The sequence below is a fragment of the Mauremys mutica genome, chromosome 1 (genome assembly GCF_020497125.1).
Source record: "Mauremys mutica isolate MM-2020 ecotype Southern chromosome 1, ASM2049712v1, whole genome shotgun sequence".
Taxonomy (NCBI): Eukaryota; Metazoa; Chordata; order Testudines; family Geoemydidae; genus Mauremys; species Mauremys mutica.
This window is the reverse complement of record NC_059072.1, coordinates 250,854,520-250,869,782: the sequence shown is the minus strand read 5'-3', so window position 1 is coordinate 250,869,782 and position 15,263 is coordinate 250,854,520. Positions and strand designations below refer to the sequence as shown.

Here is a 15,263-nt window from a genome sequence, read left to right as displayed (position 1 = left end):
TACAAAATATGTAATATAAAAAGCACGGACAATGTCTGCTTTCCTTCAAAATTTGTTGTGTTTTTTTTAATTGAAAAGCTGAAATTAGTCTGCCAAAACCTGAATATGGTTTGGGGTTTCAGAAGTGTGGCCAAATATTTGCTGCTTGCTGTGTTTGATTGTTTAAAGAAACAATAAAAAAATTCTGCTTAAAAAAATCCAAAACTTTTGAACCACTTCAGCTTGTGACCAAACGCCTGAGCCCATCCAGTCAGAGATTTTTTCCAGATTTCTGATACTCTGCTGGCTTCCTTGACTCATATCTGTCTCCATAACTTTGGGTTCATTTAGGTTAGAACATAAGAACAGCCATACTGGGTCAAATCAAAGGTCCATCCAGCCCAGTATCCTGTCTACCGACAATGGCCAATGCCAAGTGCCCCAGACGGAGTAAACCTAACAGGTAACGATCAAATGATCTCTCTCCTGCCATCCATCTCCACCCTCTGACAAACAGAGGCTAGGGACACCATTCCTTACCCATCCTGGCTAATAGCCATTAATGGACTTAACCACCATGCATTTATCTGTTTCCTAGAGACTGGCTCCATGGGGTCCCTCACAAACTGGAGACAGTTACTGTGGGTTTGTCTTTAGTATAGCTTATGTACATACTCCACGAACTGAGCATTTGAGCTTGTTCCAGAATCTGGGATGAGCCTATGTTGTGAAAACTGAAATGCTCAAAATAGCACATGCATGTGAATGGACACAGGGTGCTAAAATTAAATTAACCCAGGGGTTCTCAAACTGGGGGCTGGGACCCCTCGGGGGGGTCACAAGGTTATTACTGGGGGTTGCAAGCTGTCAGCCTCCACCTCAAACTTCGCTTTGCCTCCAGCATTTATAATAGTGTTAAATATATAAAAAAGTGTTTTTAATTTATAAGGGGGGGGCCGCACTCAGAGGTTTGCTATGTGAAAGGGGTCACCAGGACAAAAGTTTGAGAACCACTGAATTAACCCCCTGGAGCCTCAGGGAATGCAGGGGAGGGGGGGGGGGTCTCTCTTGGTAGGGTTGGGAAGGATATTGCTCTTCTCATGTGAGCCCTCCCCCAGTGGCTAATTTTAAATGAAGCTACCCTCCCCTGACATGAATCTCCCTATGGCACTGAAATTACATGCAGACTATAATTTGGCATTTGAGAAGTGAAAGGGATGGTAGCCCTAATGGAAAACCTAACAGCTTGGCTCTTCTGCAAGCCTCAAACTGGTGAATGAGCTTCAGGGTAGGGAAGGCTGTGCCTCCCAAACAGCCTGGCTCTGCCCCCATCCGACCCCCACCCACTTCCTGCCCGTCGACTGCCTGTCCCCCTCAGAATCCCCGACCCATCCTGCTTCTTGTCCCCTCACCGTCCCCCAGAGACCCCACCCCCCAACCACCACCCCGGCAGGGGCGGCTCCAGGCCCCAGCACGTCAAGCGCGTGCTTGGGGTGGCAAGCCGCAGGGGGCGCTCTGCCGGCACCGCAAGGGCAGTAGGCAGACTGCCTTCGGCGGCTTGCCTGCAGAGGGTCCGCTGGTCCCGCGGCTTCGGAGGACCTCCCGCAGGCAAGGCAGCCTGCCTGCCGTTCTTGGGGCGGCAAAATGCCTCCCCGCTGAGTCCTGACAGACCACCGGAACGCCCACGATCCAACCCCCCCATTCCCTGTCCCCTGACTGCCCCCCCAACCTCTGCCCCCTCCCTGTGCCCTGACTGTTCCTGGGACTCCCTGCCCCTTAGCCAACGCCCCCGGCCCCCTCACCCGGAGCCTCAGCCCATCCAGCAGCTTCCCTCGACAGCTGTGCAGCGTGGCTCCGGCGGGACCTGAGCTCCGCCCTGCTCAGAGCCGCATGGTAAGGGGGTGGGGCTGCGATCTCCAGGCTGAGCTCCCTCCGCTAGGCCTGGAGCTCGCAGCCCTGACCCCTTACCACGCGGCTCTGAGCAGGGCGGAGCTCGCAGGCCCCTCACTGGAGCCATGCTGCAGCGTTGTCCAGGGAGGCTGATGGATGCGCTGAGGCTCCAGGAGAGGGGCGGAGACGGGGTCGGGTCGGGCTGGGGCCGGGGCGGGAGCCTCAGCCATACTCGTGGGGGCCCCTGCAGAGCCCGGGTCCTGGGGCAAATTGCTCCACTTGCCCCCCCACCCTGGGCGGCCCTAGTGAGAGAAAGTAATTTGTAGAACAAAAACCTCCCAAACACTGAACTGAGCAATACTAAAGAGGCCATTGCATCTAGTTCCTATTCCTACCTTTAAGTCAGAATAATTTAGAACAGTGAAATCTGATTGATGGATACTGACTGACAGTGCCAGAGGCAAATCTACCAGCCACTACTGCAACATTTGTCTTAAAGATAAAACATAAAGGGTCTATTATTGCCACAACACGCAATGAGCATTTTCAGATTATTTTATTAGTCCCCATTTCTTGGAGAGTTCAAAGCATAGTGGAGATATTTTGATGGTTTTTAAATATATCTTGGATTTTTTTTGAAGTCAGTACTACATCCTGCCTACCTACATTTCCCTGGTAGTTTCAATTGTTCTGATTCAAAGTCTTGATTCAAAGTCCACTGAAGTCAATGGAAAGACTCCCACTGAAGTCAATGGGCTTTGACTGAGCCCATGCTGTCCTGGGCCCAGTGCAGTTACTACAGCAATGGAAGGACGCTGGAGGCTATGACGTCTGTAGTGTAGACAATCTCTTAAAGGAGTGAAACCTATCAAGAACTTATTTTAAATAAGCAATTATGACTCTGGATACACAGAAACGAAGTCTCTCTCTCTTTCTGGTTCAGGGGATCAGAATTTAATTTAGCGTAACCTATCTTACTTTATTCAACTACATTGGCCTACCGTTTTCTTGCATTACCTGATCCATAGTGTATGTGAACTCAGCACTTCTTGACTAGCTTTCTTCTGAAAATTTTAGTCCCATTAGCTTTCTGAATTGGTGGCAATGTATGAATATGTTTGACAATATATCTGAATCAGTACACATTTCTATATTTCAGTTCATTCCCAAATGTATTACAAGTCAGTGCAGATGGGCGCACAAACACCCATTTATGCCTGGCTGAGCTTTTGAAGATGTTGGCTTCTCCCAAGGATGCAGTTTGTGGAAGAACCAGGAACAGAACACATATCTCATATCCTGGAGTACCTTAAATCAGAAGACCATCCTGGATGGTGCCCCTAGAGTTGGTGCAGGACTGGAAGGAAATCTCAAGCTATATGGACAGTGGTGAGAGAGCTGTAGCACCGTGCAATTTTTGTGCCACAATAGTGCACTATCTTTGGTTTAAGTTCTCTTGTTAACACCCACAGATCAGCAGAAAGTGCACCGCAAAATAAACAGAATTCTGGTGTAACCCAAAGAGGAGGGACTGAATGCTTAAAAGGCCTTAAAATCTCTTTGCTTTTGAAGTGTCTGTATAGCCTAAGTTGGGCAATTTATCTTATAACAAATCAAGTTTGCTCAAATTTGAGGGCATTAATGAAATTGTAAGACAAAAAAGAAATGTTGCTAGTGCTGTTTCTTTCCTGTATCTTCTGCTACACTAAACAGCCTTCTGTTCAATCCATCTCATTTTTAACCTGTGCTGTACCGCCTAAAAGATATTGCCTGAAATCCAGTGTGACCTCTATCCTGGGCATAGTACTTCAGGCATGATCTCTGCACTCTGGCAAATTCAGGAGAAATGTTATGAGCAGAATCAAGTCCTATATATAATATAGTTTATGTCCATCTTACTAAGGCCTTTGGCTCTGTAAATCACGGAGGCCTGTGGACAGTCCTCCACAAGTTCAGTTGCCCCAGTACGTTTTTCAACATTATTAAATCTCTTAATGCAGAAATGCAGGTCCATGCCTTTAACCAATGGTGCTTCTCAGTTACCTTTGTTGTTACCAATGGAGTCAAACAAGGCTTTGTTCTTGCTCTGAGATTATTTAGCATCATGTCTGCAGCTGTTCTAATAGGTGCATTCAGAGACATTGATTGTGATATTTATATGCAGTACCATATGACTGGAGGTGTCTTGAATCTGCATCACCTTTTTGCAAAGACAAAAGTTATTAATACAATCGTTTGTGAATGTTGTGAATACAATCGTTTGTTCGCTGATGATTGTGCTTTATTGGCCTATAACCTCAGGAACATTCATTTGCTCTGATTGCTTTCTGCATGCAACAAACCTCGATGCCAACTCTGCCCACATATCTACACCAGCGACACCATCACAGGACCTAACCAGATCAGCCACACCATCACCGGCTCATTCACCTGCATGTCCACCAATGTAATATACGCCATCATATGCCAGCAATGCCCCTCTGCTATGTACATCAGCCAAACTGGACAGTCTCTATGGAAAAGGATAAATGGACATAAATCAGATATTAGGAATGGCAATATACAAAAACCTGTAGGAGAACACTTCAACCTCCCTGGCCACACAATAGCAGATCTTAAGGTGGCCATCCTGCAGCAAAAAAACTTCAGGACCAGACTTCAAAGAGAAACTGCTGAGCTTCAGTTCATCTGCAAATTTGACACCATCAGCTCAGGATTAAACAAAGACTGTGAATGGCTTTCCAACTACAAAACCAGTTTCTCCTCTCTTGGTTTTCACACCTCAGCTGCTAGAAGAGGGCCTCATCCTCCCTGATTGAACTAACCTCGTTATCTCTAGCCTGCTTCTTGCTTGCTCATATATACCTGCCCCTGGAAATTTCCACTACATGCATCCGACGAAGTGGGTATTCACCCACGAAAGCTCATGCTCCCAAACGTCTTTTAGTCTATAAGGTGCCACAAGACTCTTTGCTGCCAAAACATTTTGGCTTAACAATCAGCCTGAAGGAGGTAGAAGTCATGGGTCCAGCCTTGACCGGGAAGTACTGCACCTATTTCAGTTGTGTCCATTGACAACATACCATTCAGGGTCATTGACAAATTTTGCTACCTAGGCAATGTCATTTCATGAGATACAATGATCGATGATATTACAAAGCTCATTGGTGCAGCCAGCAATGCCTTCAGAAAACTTCAGTGTCATCCCTGGCATGAACACAGTGTCAGAGTCCAAACAAAAACTGGCGTTTTCCGCAATGTCATCATCACCACACTCCTCTACAGCTGCGATATGTGGAATACCTATCGATGCCACTCAAAATGCTTGAACCAATTCCACCTATGATGTCTATGGCAGATAATGGGAATTAAATGCCAAGATTTGCTTCCAAACTCCGAGCTCCTTGACTATACAATGTGACAAGCATTGAAGCTTTTATAGTGAGCACACAGCTGAATTGGTGCAGTTGTGTGGTCCATATGTCTGACAGTAGAATACTGAAGACTATTTTCTACGGACAATTGCAAACGGGAGCTTGTTTCAGGTGCGGACCAAGAAAATGTTACAGGGACATTCTCAAGGCCAACCTCCAATCTTGTAACGTTGACCTCAATATCTGTGAGCTATTAGCCCATGACAAGATCCAATGGCAGCAGCTCTGCCACCTTGGACTGAAAGACCCCAAGAGCTCACAGACTGCAGCAATCAAGGAGAGACATGTGAGGCATAAAGCTAAAAGCAGCTCATATTCATCTACAATTGCCTTCACCAGTGGCACTTGTGGACAGGACTGCAGGTCTGAAATTGGTCTTTGGTCTCATCTCAGGATCCACAATAAGTAACTGTAGCTCATCCATCAAACTCAACAGGAGACTCCATCACTGCTGTCTTGAATGGTAGGTGACAGTCAATCAGGAAGGAGAGGGAGCAATAAGCACCATGGTAGGGAGGGGCGAGGGACGGATCTGGCAAGTTTTAACTTGGAGTTGTGTAGCTGCATATTTTTGAGAAATAAATGGGATGGAATTTTTAAATTCTGTGGCACAGTCAACATCTTGAGCAATGGGGGTTGGGGGGATTAAAAAACATGGAGGCAGAGAAAAGCAGACTTCGACTCCCTCAGGGAACTGATGGGCAAGGTCCCCTGGGAGAATAACATGACGGGGAAAGGAGTCGAGGAAAGCTGGCTGTATTTCAAAGAAACCTTATTGAGGTTGCAGGAACAAACCATCCCGATGTGTAGGAAGAAAAGTAAATATGGCAGGCGACCAGCTTGGCTTAACAGTGAAATCCTTGCTCGTCTTAAACACAAAAGAACAGCTTACAAGAAGTGGAAGATTGGACAAATAACCAGGGAGGAGTATAAAAGTATTGTTCAGGCATGCAGGTGTGAAATCAGGAAGGCCAAATCACACTTGGAGTTGCAGCTAGCCGGAGATGTTAGGAGTAACAAGAAGGGTTTCTTTAGGTATGTTAGCAACAGGAAGAAAGTCAAGGAAAGTGTGGGCCCCTTGCTGAATGAGGGAGGGAACCTAGTGACAGAGGATGTGGAGAAAGCTAGTGTACTCAATGCTTTTTTTGCCTCTGTCTTCACAGACAAGGTCAGCTCCCAGACAGCTGCACTCTGCAGCACGGTATGGGGAGGAGGTGACCAGCTCTCTGTGGAGAAAGAAGTAGTTCGGGGCTATTTAGGAAAGCTGGACGAGCACAAGTCCATGGGGCCGGATGCGCTGCATCCGAGGGTGCTAAAGGAGTTGGCCGATGAGATTGCAGAGCCATTGGCCATTATCTTTGAAAAATCATGGCGATCGGGGGAGGTCCCGGATGACTGGAAAAAAGCTAATGTAGTGCCCATCTTTAAAAAAGGGAAGAAAGAAGATCCAGGGAACTACAGGCCAGTCAGTCTCACCTCAGTCCCTGGAAAAATCATAGAACAGGTCCTCAAGGAATCAATCCTGAACCACTTAAAGGAGGGGAAAGTGATCAGGAACAGTCAGCATGGATTCACCAAGGGCAAGTCATGCCTGACTAACCTAATTGCCTTCTATGACGAGATAATCGGCTCTGTGGATGAGGGGAAAGCAGTGGATGTACTATTTCTGGACTTTAGCAAAGCTTTTGATACAGTCTCCCACAGTATTCTTGCCAGCAAGTTAAAGAAGTATGGGCTGGATGAATGGACGGTAAGGTGGATAGAAAACTGGCTAGATGGTCGGGCTCAACGGGTAGTGATCAATGGTTCCATGTCTAGTTGGCAGCCGGTATCAAGTGGAGTGCCCCAAGGGTCGGTGCTGGGGTCGGTTTTATTCAATATCTTCATTAACGATCTGGAGGATGGTGTAGACTGCACCCTTAGCAAGTTTGCAGATGACACTAAACTGGGAGGAGTGGTTGATACGCTGGAGGGTAGGGCTAGGATACAGAGGGACCTAGACAAATTAGAGGATTGGGCCAAAAGAAATATGATGAGGTTCAACAAGGACAAGTGCAGAGTCCTGCACTTAGGACAGAAGAATCCCATGCACTGCTACAGACTAGGGACCGAATGGCTGGGCAGCAGTTCTGCAGAAAAGGACCTAGGGGTTACGGTGGACGAAAAGCTGAATATGAGTTAACAGTGTGCCCTTGTTGCCAAGAAGGCTAATGGCATTTTGGGTTGTATAAGTAGGGGCATTTCCAGCAGATCAAGAGATGTGATCATTCCCCTCTACTCAGCACTGGTGAGGCCTCATTTGGAGTACTGTGTCCAGTTTTGGGCCCCACACTACAAGAAGGATGTGGATAAATTGGAGAGAGTCCAGCGAAGGGCAACAAAAATGATTAGGGGGCTGGAGCACATGACTTATGAGCAGGGGCGGCTCTAGGCACCAGCAAAACAAGCTGATGCCTAGGGCGGCAAAATGTAGGGGGCGTTCCCTGCCGCCGGGGGGGGGCGGCAGGCTGGGCCGGCGGACCTGCCGCAGTCATGCCTGCGGGAGGTCCACTGGAGCCCCGGGAGGACCGGACCTGCCGCAGGCATGACTGCGGAGGGGGCGCTCGTCCCGCGGCTCGGCTGGACCTCCCGCAGGCATGCCTGCGGCAGCTCAAGCAGAGCCGCCGGACCCGCGAACCGTCTGCAGCCGCGGGAGGTCCAGCCAAGCCACGCGGGACCAGCGGTCCCTCTGCAGTCATGCCCGCGGGAGGTCCGCTGCTCCCGCGGCTCCGGGGCGCCTCCCGCGCATGACTGCTTGGGGCGGCCAAAAACGTAGAGCCGCCCCTGCTTATGAGGAGAGGCTGAGGGAACTGGGATTGTTTAGTCTGCAGAAGAGAAGAATGAGGGGGGATTTGATAGCTGCTTTCAACTACCTGAAAGGGGGTTCCAAAGAGGAGGGATCTAGACTGTTCTCAGTGGTAGAAGATGACAGAACAAGGAGTAATGGTCTCAAGTTGCAGAGGGGGAGGTTTAGGCTGGATATTAGGAAAAACTTTTTCACTAGTAGGGTGGTGAAGCACTGGAATGGGTTACCTAGGGAGGTAGTGGAATCTCCTTCCTTAGAGGTTTTTAAAGTCAGGCTTAACAAAGCCCTGGCTGGGATGATTTAGTTGGGTTTGGTCCTGCTTTGAGCAGGGGGTTGGACTAGATGACCTCCTGACGTCCCTTCCAACCCTGAGATTCTATGATTCTATGAAAGGGTAGACCAACACGGCAGTGCTCTGACAGTACTGAGAACAAAGTTGTTTAAATCCTCCAGGCTAGCTGTATTGTAATATAGCACAAAATATTTATTGGAAGAAGTCACTTTCCCATGTTGAGTCTCCATCCATGATTTGGGAGACTCCTGGGCTTCCAGCATTGGGTCGACTTTGTGGGTTCAGCAGAGTGACAAAATCCTGGATTTCAGGATCATTCTCCTCTGTCTCAGTGTCCTACTAGATAACCACAGAGGTGTCCTGGATGGTGTCCACAATGTGCCGTGGTGCAGTGACAGCATCTCTGCTAAAAATATGGTCCGGCTCCTCTTGGTAGCTGCAGACTTGCAAGCTCTCCCAAAACCTTATTGTTGTCTCTAACATTCTTAGGAACCTCTTGTTGTGGCATTGTCTTGGGTTCTAGGATTGCCTCCTCTCCTCATTTACTCTGATAGCCTCTTGTAGACCAGTGCACTACAGTGACGACTCTTCACCGGGACCTGGACACACTCCTCTCCCCAGAGGACAATATAGATCAGGACTTCAGCAAAGGCACACATACAAGCATAAGCCTGGCTGCTGATTTTTTTTTTAATTCTAGATATGTGAACTCACTGTGAGTTGGACTTGCAAAGGGCCACACCTGGCTTCATGCTTTCCCGCATTTAATGGGGAGGTGACATCCAGTTAAGATGACTGTGGAGCAGTAGAAGGCACACAGGTGAAAAGAGAAGCCAACACAGGTAGCCAACAATGCAGTGTAGGATACCAATGGGAGGCCTGCTATATAGATGTGGAACAGCTGTTTGAGGATAGGAGTGCATCTGCACATACTTGGTTTCAGGTAAACTCCTTCAACATCTCAGTAAATCCACTTCCAAAGCGGGTTTTTCAATGCAGGTTAAAATGGCAGATGATTCACAACAACAAATGTTGCAAGGCACATTATCATGAAATAATTCAAATGAACCTGCAACCACTTTCAAGTGTACACAAGCCCACAGTCTCCCTGCAGCTTGTCCCTAAACACACCCCACTGGACAACCTTTATTCACACCACTGAACTAATTATTTATGTGAGCAGTCCCATTGCAGGCAATGGGAATCTTTACATGACTAGGTGCTCACCTAAGGCTTGCACAAATTTAGACCCATGTCTTATCTAGAGGCAATTTCTAATGCATTATGGGCCTGTTCCAGTGTCCACTGAAGTCAATGGGAATCTTTGCAGTTTGATGAGTTCACTGATATTTTCCCAGGATACTGTCCCTCCTCGGTTGTGTGAGAAGTTTTGAATGGTCACAGTATTAAACTTTTTCAAGTGATGTGCCTAGTCTTTTAACCATCACTGCTCTCTCTCCAAATCTTTTGAGAAAATTACAGTCAGCTTCTATTTTTATTAGTGTAATTATTTTAATACAAAAAGACAGACTGAGTGGAAATCAAACCACTAACCAGGGACTTCACATTCACATCTCATATAGCCCTTCTCATGCATGCTCTCCTCAATTATGCTCAGATGCACTTTTTCAACATCAGGAAGAGTTCATTGATAATCACGGTATGATTTTTCACAATGCAGTATTAGCCATGCAAGCCTTAGTGGATGTCATTTCAGGAGCAGAACTTGAAACAGTAAATATTTAGGAACAGCTCTTGTTTTGTGTAATTAGGCATAGCTTCATTGCCTTCAGTGGAGTTTATGGTACTTAACATCAGCAGAGGATGCAGCTTGTAATCTTTACACTGGCATCCAAGCAAGAGGTTCTACAGAGCTTAAAACAATTTACTGATAGGAGTTTAATTTGGTTTAAATTAGACTAACATGAAGTATATGGCACTTCCAGCACTCTTCAGATATTAATATTGAAAGGAAAACCCCAGATTGGAGCCCTGACGGCATGAGAAATGCACTGACAACATCTCTTCCTTAGCTACCAAAACTGCAGACAGAATTAGAACAAATGCAGAGTAATTGAGCTGTTATGACGATCCATGACCCAGTTGATCAGAGTGTTCCTGTTCTGAAAAAAAGGTGAAAATATGGATTTGTATCAACCTTCTACTTTTGTGTTGAACTTACACACTTAAGTTCCACAATTCTGAGAGAAAAAAAATCACTTTATTTTACTTCTGACAACTTTCTAAATGGTATGAGAGCTGAAATACAGCTCTGTGGGCTAGAGGATTTGGGGGTTCAAGGTTTAGGCACCCTGGTATTCACAAAAACCCTGTTCAGCTGTGTCCTAACCCTGTAGGGGCCTAAATTCTCTAAGCACCTATGTTTCCATTAGTAAATTCCCCCTAGGCACCTACATTTCTGTTGGTAGGCATGTGCACAGTGCCTAAATCCTGACGCTGCACTGAGTTGCTTGGTGTCTAGCTCACACCAAAGCCCCAGCAGGATTCACAAACTAAATGTTCTCCTGCCCTCACCTGTGCGGCCTGATCTGGTCTCCCACATATTCAGTGTTCAAACCACTGGGCAGTTGGGTGTAAGGGTGGTGGCACCACTGCTACCTCCTCTGTTTTTTCACAAGAAAGAAGTGAGCTGGCTTAGGTACCTAGCTGCAGGAGAGAGTTCATGGCTGTGCACCTTGAGTGGAGGATGGCATCTTCTTTCGGCCTAGAGATTAGGCAGGGGTTAGGCCTCTCTAGCTTCATATTGGCTAGCTTAGGCTGCTTCTGGCTCAGTGATGGATTCTATTAATCTCTTTTTAGGCACCTAATTCTCCCCATACGTTGTATAGGGAGCCTGGCTAATAAACGAGGTTGTGAATTCCACTAGGTGGCAAGGCACCTAAAAGTTAGGCACCGCAATGCTCAAGTTCCCCTAGTGAATCCCCATTATTAATTACTATTATTATTTTGGTTTCATTACACTGAAACCTGACCCAAGTCCCTTCTTAGAACTAATTTTTGCCATGAAGCTTACAAAAACTGAGAATGAGGAAAGTAACTATTAAAACCCCCCAAACCAAACAACAGCAAGAAACTGGAACACAAAGAGTAGCCACCATTTTAAGCACTAGCCTTGATAGCTGTGCCAGCTTTGTCCTTCCTCTTTGCTTTGCTAAGCTCTGGCTATCATGTTAAGGTAGACGGTAAGAACAAGTGGAGTAAGCTGTCTGAGGGCAGATCCAATATCCTGTATCATCAGAGACTAAGAAAGGACATTTCAGAAAGAATCAAAGACATCTTCAACTTTTTCAAAGTTCCTAGCATCTTTGAAGACTGACTTCACTTCCTGATGTTGCCACACTGTAGACTCTTCCAACAGATTTTGTGCCTGAAAAAAGAGACTTTCCTATGGCTATTCCTCCTTCTTCCAAAGTTTATTTGGGTCATGTATCTAGAACACCATCCCAATGCAGTATCTACCAAGAAGGAGAGGGGAGGTGTTGCAACAGTAGAGTAGCTTGCTACAGTGCCAGCTATGTTTCTTGGGTATATGTGCTAAAAGTTTTTCTTCTTGAGAAACTGCCTGGCTGTATTTTCCCTGACTGTAAAGAACTTCTGTTGTAGGTGGAATCTATAGCACCATCAATTTCAATCCAGTCTGATTTTCCTATGAGCTTATGACACTGTGAAAGATGGGGTTCTTATTACAGTAACTCCTCGCTTAATGTTGTAGTTATGTTCCTGAAAAATGTGACTTTAAGCGAAACGATGTTAAGCGAATCCAATTTCCCCCATAAGAATTAATGTAAAGGGGGGCGGGGTTTAAGTTCCAGGGATTTTTTTTTCACCAGATAAAATATATATATATATACACACACACACACACAGTATAAGTTTTCAACAAACAATTTAATACTGTACACAGCAATGAGGATTGTGAAGCTTGGTTGAGGTGGTGAAGTCAGAGGGTGGGATATTTTCCTGGGAATGCCTTACTGCTAAACGATGAACTAGAACAGCTGAGCCCTCAAGGGTTAACACATTGTTAACGTATCCTCACATTCTACAAGGCAGCACAAATGGAGAGAGGGGAAACAGCATGGCAGACAGGGACAGACTCTCACGTGTGTGTGTGAGAGAGATGCACATTGCCCCTTTTAGTATGCTGACCCCACTCTACGTACATTGCCTTTTTAAGTAGATCTGCAAGTTGAGACAGCCCCTACTGCCAACAAGCTCCCTCCATCCTGAGCCCTGTCCTGTCTCCCCCCTGCTCTATGGAGATGAGGTAAGCGGGGGGCAGGAGCAGGGGGGAAGGGGGACACCCTGACATTAGCCCCCCTCTTTCCTCCCCTTGTACAGCAAGCAGGAGGCTCCCGGGAGCAGCTCCCAGGCAGAGGGCAGGAGCAGCACATGGCAGTGGGGGGAGGGACAGCTGAACTGCCTGGCAATTGATGGCCTACTCAGAGGCTGCTGCACAGGGAACTTAGGGGAGTGGGGAGCTGATAGGGGGGCTGCCAGTCCACCCTGGTTCCAAGCACCCACCAGCTAGTTCCAACGGGCAGCTCTTTCTGCAAGCAGTGGACAAAGCAGGCGGCTGTCAAACAACGTTATAAGGGAGCATTGCACAACTTTAAACAAAGCATGTTCCCTAATTGATCAGCAACGTAACAATGAAACAAGGTAAACTGGGACAACTTTAAATGAGGAGTTACTGCACATGCTTGGAGCAGTGTGGTCTTTCAGCTGCTCTTCTGACACGACCTCAGTTCTGTGCATCTCTCTGGGTGTCAATTTATACATGACATATAATTATTCTTATGATATTGTTCCTGTGAAATTTTGAGATACCAAAGACACTGTGCTATGCTTATATATTTCTGTATCTATATTGTTCCTCAGGCTTCCATAATTTTATCACTGATGATATGTTATTTGTGTGCAGATGATACCAAAACATATCCCCTTTGTCAAATCTTTCTGCAGCAATCTCAGTACTCACTGATTGAAACTAAAGACCTAATCATTCAGAACCCTTTCAGAATAAATACAGATAAGACACGGGCTGCTTCTAAGGAGTACTCATGAGCTTTTTGAAGCATACGGGGGAGGAGAAGGAAGTTGCTGTTTTGCTTCCCTCTTAGCACCTTCCAGTAGGAGTAATTTGTCCTCCTCAACAATGGCTCAAAGAGGACTTCAAAAGAGGCAAAATCCTGGTCTTATTGAAATCAATGGGAGTTTGTCATTGACTTTAATTAGGCCCTTGTGTCAGCCTGGAATCTTAATTCAACCTCAACCCTTGATGCCAGAAGCATATTAGTTCCAGTCAAACTTCCTTTTCCTGTTTGGAAACATGGGTCTACACGAACAACAGTGAAGCAGCTAAGTGCTCTGAGGTAGTTTGATAGGAAAGGCAATGTTAGTATATCTTTGTTTATTACAATCTCATTTTTCCATGTCTAAGCTGAACATAATGCTGCTGGTCATAATTATTAATAGTAGATTCCAGCGGATATATAATAAAGAATCCAGAGCCACTATTTGTTTTGTTATAGTATAAATAAAAATGTTGATAATATATTGAACTGAGGGTGAAATTCTATAGTAATTTTCATAGTTATAGTATCAAAAAGACGTCTTTATAAATCACAATGAACTTTTAGAATTCATAATTTCAATGTATGTTTAGAATTTACAACAATGGATTCACAATTTTCAACATCCAGAACGTCCAGAGATTTTCTCAAGTGCAAATTTAGCATCTAATGATGTGTCTAGAAAGCACCTGCTGGAGGATCTAATTCATCCCTTGGGTTTCTACAGTCCTGTTCCCTACACAAAAAATATGTGGGTCTTTTATCCGGGCTATTGTTGAAGATCTCTGCAGTTGGTGGCTCAACAAGCTCCATCAGCATATTCCATGCTAGATGTTATTTTTAATGTCTTTCTTTTAATTAACAGTTCTGTTTTCCCAAATAACTAGCACTAACTATTTAAGTTCTACACCAACTCATTAATTTCAAACATTTTGGGCAAGATCTTCAGCTGGTGTAAATCTGTGAATGCACTTCAATGGAACTGTGCTGATTTATACTAGCGGAGCACTTGGCCCATTAAGAGCCAGACTCTATCCTCATATCCTCATTAGCATCCAGCTATCTCTGCATTTGAAGGGGAAGAATGTAGCATTTGGCTCTCAAACTTGCAATTGTAATGGCAATTTATTTTCAAGGGTCATTGTCAAGGCTGATAAATAATAAATATTTCTCCAGCCTTCTTTTCTTGTATATCTTTATCCAGGTCATGCATTTTTAAAAACCTTTCCCCCCGCAAAAAAAACCCCAAATGGTTCAAGTGCTCTTTTTGGTAAATATATGCCAACATACCCCACTTACACAGGGAACTCTGCAACTTACAAATTAACATGCAGTATGTGTGAAAAAGAGATAAAGCAATTTCAGTATGCAAATACATTTCCAGGGTGAATTACATTGGTCTCAAACTTTTCTATACTGGGATCCTGCTGATGTTGCTTCTCATGTAGCTAGAACAGAACACCCCTTTTACTTAGCAATATGGGAAGGGTGAGGTGGTGATGATCGCAGACTGAGAACCTCAGGTGTATTGTGAACAGAGTACAGTATCCCTAAGGACAATGTATGTCTCAACAGAGTGTCTACCCCGTGTTTTCCAACTGAAGAACCGATCTCTCAGACCGTGATGCAATTCCTCTTACATTCTTACTCAGTACTGTTTAGCTTCTGTAGGGATTTCAACCAATCATACCCAATTTAAAAAGACACTTTAGACATCATGTGTATCA

The 15,263-nt window shown here is 45.5% G+C and overlaps 1 protein-coding gene across 1 annotated transcript in view; it reads right to left on the bottom strand.

Moving 5' to 3' along the window:
* The window catches only part of LOC123364566 (pinopsin-like), a 141,349-nt gene that overhangs the window by 26,261 nt on the left and 99,825 nt on the right, over positions 1-15,263 (bottom strand). The window lies entirely within an intron of this gene.